Source organism: Halyomorpha halys, unplaced genomic scaffold (assembly GCF_000696795.3).
Source record: "Halyomorpha halys isolate HHAL.00 unplaced genomic scaffold, Hhal_1.1 Scaffold3311.1, whole genome shotgun sequence".
Taxonomy (NCBI): Eukaryota; Metazoa; Arthropoda; class Insecta; order Hemiptera; family Pentatomidae; genus Halyomorpha; species Halyomorpha halys.
In genome coordinates, this window is record NW_027111766.1 from 19,932 (window position 1) to 24,129 (window position 4,198).

Here is a 4,198-nt window from a genome sequence, read left to right on the forward strand (position 1 = left end):
ATATTTTTTTTGTTGGAATAAATTATTTTATTTTTTTTTGTACTGAGTACAATATAAAGAGAGTATTAATTATTTGTTTTATATTGAAGCATCTGTATTTTCCTTTTAGTTACTGTGCAATAATATAATTATATAGTTAATGAGTATGTTGTGTAGGGCAATCAATTTTTTCTTAAATCCATTTTTAATTTTATAGTTATAAGCCTTTATGAATTAGAAAAATATGGAATTGAAAGAGTGATTTGTTATTGATAAAAATATCTTTTATTTAATTTAGTGGTGTAAATCCTGTAATTGTAAAAATAACTATAACAAATTTTAAAATAAGCATTTTAAATTAATATTGCTTTTTTTTCTCTATTATCTAAAAGAGATTAACAAACAAATATTTTACCATTTTCTCCACGTGCCTTTGTTATTATGTATATATTTAGTAGAATAAAGTGATTTTATTATTCAAATATTTATATGTATATATTATGAAATAAATAAATTGATTCAATTTAATTGTATTTATCCTTTTCCGGTTTAAACACATTATTTAGCATCTGAAAGTTTTTAATTGCTGTTGAGCCTCTTTGATCATATTTCAACCAATCAGGTTTCCAATTCGGGAAACTTGAAACGAATTAGGAACTGTTATGAATATATGTGTTACATTTCAATTCAAAGATCGAAACTTGACAATAACTAAAAGGCGAGAAAAAATATGAACCTGAATAAGTAGGAATGAAAAGTAAAATTATCAATATGTAGTTCCTGGACTTCGTATTTCATAGAGAATTAAAGGGAACAGAGGTATGTAGAATAGAGATAGTTAAAAAAAAAAAAAAAAATAGATGAGATAAAATACTAATAGAATAAAAAACACAATCTGTAAAAGTAATAAAACAAAAGTAAATAAATAAAAATCATTTAGAATAAATTTACAAAATAAAATACTCTTTATTTCTTCAGATATAATTTCATACAAAAAATCACAAGAATAATAATTGGAATACTTATAGATTTATTCACAAGGATTTTTCCACCTCTTAACTAATTAAAACTATATTATTGCTATAATAACAAATGTCATGTTCTAAAGATCAAATCATTCAGGCTAATGAATGATACTCTAATTAAAAACATAAATTGCATTCATGAAATTCCAAAAGTAAATCAGACTTCAAATATTTCAAACTTATCTAAACATAATTTTAGGAATGTCAACATAATTCATTTCTACATGAAAATAACTTGGAAAGTAAACAGTTTTACGAAAATCTTATTTTTAATAAATTAATTTATCACTTTGTGGAAAGCATAATACTAATTATCATAATTTTTTTTCTCTAACATTAGCAACTAAGAAATGAAATTTATTTTAATTATAAACTTATCAAAATAAAATAGGTTTAATTTAATGATTATAATACAGAAGAACATTTCATGGGATATTTGATTATTATTTTTTTTTTTTTTTGTAAATACAAATTTGAGGATTTAACATTGGATTACAAACTTTTTTTCAAAGAAGTTTGTAAATTGGTTGTAAAAGTTTAATAAATATTTTATACAAAACTATAAAGCCGAAACTAACTTATGTACTAGTTATGGAATAAAAAAACAACTTAAGAAAGGGCCTTTTAGTGTGCATGCACTAGCATTATCACTAACTTACACCTCATGGGTCACCTGTCAGGCCTATTCAGGGGCAATAATTTGAATTCATTAATGGTAATAAATTTTTACCATTTTAGCTACCCCAATGTACCAAAAAATAATCTGACATCTAGTTTTGTGCTGGTATTATGATTGTGAAATTTATTCCAATATTTTTCAAACTGTATTGGTTAATTAATTAATCAGATTCACCTCCCAAAAAGTAACCTTAAAATTCTTAAATGTTATTGGTCTTTTCTTAGATTAAATTATTTTAACGTAAATAATGTGAATTATAAATGTCAAATAGTATAGTTTTTAATAATGTTGAATACCTATATTATACTATTATATTATATTTTAAACTATTATAATTTTTATATGAATGTACAGTTGATTGTTTTTTTGAAGGAAGTGGTAACTTGAAAATGGGCCCAAAATGAGTATAATCTTTAAATAAAAGAATTTAATTTAGAAGGATGTATATATATAATCACTTAAATGAAATAAGAAGCAAAAACAAAAAAAGTATTTATGTATAAATAGTTGACCGTAAAGATTTAAATATAAGAAGATGGTCAGGGTTACAGTCAAAAAAAGAACAAATAGTTTAAAACTATTTTAATGTCCGACGTTTCGCCCCACTTTGCAAGGCTTCATCAGGGCTGTTCAAAGCGAACGGTTGAACACCAACTATTTAATTTTTAAATTGATTCATAATAACAATCAACTTATGAATTAGTGCAAGGGATGATTGAAAGAAAATTTAAAAAAATCAAAATGTTGAATAAAAAATTCAAGATAGAGGTGATTTGATAGTGCAACTGTCTGAAATTATGTAGAAGACTTTACCTTCATTAACCTCCTGGCCTAAGCTCTAAGCACAAAGAACTTCTTTAAGTTGTAGATAAATATAATCAAATATTAAAAATGCTGCATGGTCGAAGTATTAATACACTATTGAGCTTTATGTGTTTTATTACATACAGAATGACAAAAAATCTTTTTTAAGAAAAACAATAAAGACATTGAATACTTTTATCAGAAACAAAATAATAAATTGAATATAATTCATAAAATACATCTAAAAGAAACTAATTAAATGAATACTTGAATCATGAACCCCTAAAACCTTGCCCTTGGAAATAGAAATTAAAAATGCAATAACTTTCACTACACTTTCGTAATGTAATTTCATCTTATCTTAAACAATCAAAAAACATATCACATACCCAAAATGAAAGAGGCATAATTCCCAATTTCTCACATCACAATTTTTAATGGTTTGTTTCCTATCATCTCAAATATGAGGCCAAACCAATAGGGACAATAGGTGATCTACTGGTATGTCAACCTTTCTGGGTCATTCTCCAAATTTAATGCTATTTACAAATTTTTTCCCCAAATTATAGTCAATTGATTCAATTTTTATAGCCTTCACAGAACTCTCCTTGACATTCTGAAGCAGGCTTGTATTATTATTTTCAATATAGATTTATATTAGAAGATATAACATATTCTAGGGAGAAACACATGTGATGACAAAACTGAGTGCCTAATTACTTCATTAATTTTAATAGAAACAATTCATTTAATAGTGATAGCTGCTAAGAATTTTCATTTAGGCTAGGGAGAGACAAATCAGCCATTTTACATCATCACACACAAGAGAAGTTTCATAAAAAAACAAAGCATATACACATATATGTAAAGAGAGTCTGAAACATCATGAAGCTCTCTATACTCTTGCACTTTATATTCTAAGTAACATCCTGGAACCAACTGAATAGGTTAAAGACAGATATAAAGGAGATCACTGATTTTCTACATCCTTATAATATGTCCTAATCACTTTTTGGATAGAAATTTTTATAGAAACTGAAAAGATGGCAGCTAATTTTTTTAGGTATACGGCAAAAGTAACTGATACCATTGACTTTTAAAGTTTCAGGCTCAGCTTTGTGACAGGGAAAGAGAATGACGAAACAGACATAATATATTTTATAACTAGGTGAAAATTAATGATTAGAACCTCAGTGGGAAAGAAAAGTTGGCCTGAAGAAGGATACAAACAACAAAAATAGATTCATTCATATTGAGCTGTATGATCATTCTTAAAAAGCTCTATAACTGAGATAAAGCCCAAATAGGAGAAAGACCCAAGAAGAGGCTTGGCCTATGTTCAATGTTTGTTATTACAAAAAAACATTTTTTGAGTAGAATATCTTTCATTCTCAATGTGCTAAATATTTGTCAACATACATTTACTTTTGATCAAGGGTACTTTAATAAAGGGTAATTCTAAAAAATATTTTATACCATAAAATATAGTTTTAGCATAGTAAAATATTACACCGTTTTTAACAGTGAAACTTATCAATAAAAATTACAAATTGCAAATTACCTTAACTAATCTCTAAATGTAAACCAAAGTATTTAAAATATTTTAACTGGTACTACCAAGCTGTGAAAGTAGTCCTAAAGCACCATGTTTTTTGAGTTCTTTAAAAAAAAATTCTTCTGAAAAAGAAAAGAATAACATTTTTAAAACAAA

General features: G+C 25.6%; 1 protein-coding gene across 1 annotated transcript in view; it reads right to left on the bottom strand.

Annotated features, from left to right (window-relative positions):
* Window positions 1-4,025: 4,025 nt before the first annotated feature.
* The window catches only part of r-l (rudimentary-like), an 11,108-nt gene continuing 10,935 nt past the window's right edge, over window positions 4,026-4,198 (bottom strand). Inside the window, exon 10 of the mRNA XM_014437703.3 lies at window positions 4,026-4,164. The gene's annotated coding sequence lies outside the window, so the exon portion shown is untranslated. The remainder of the gene's footprint in view (window positions 4,165-4,198) is intronic.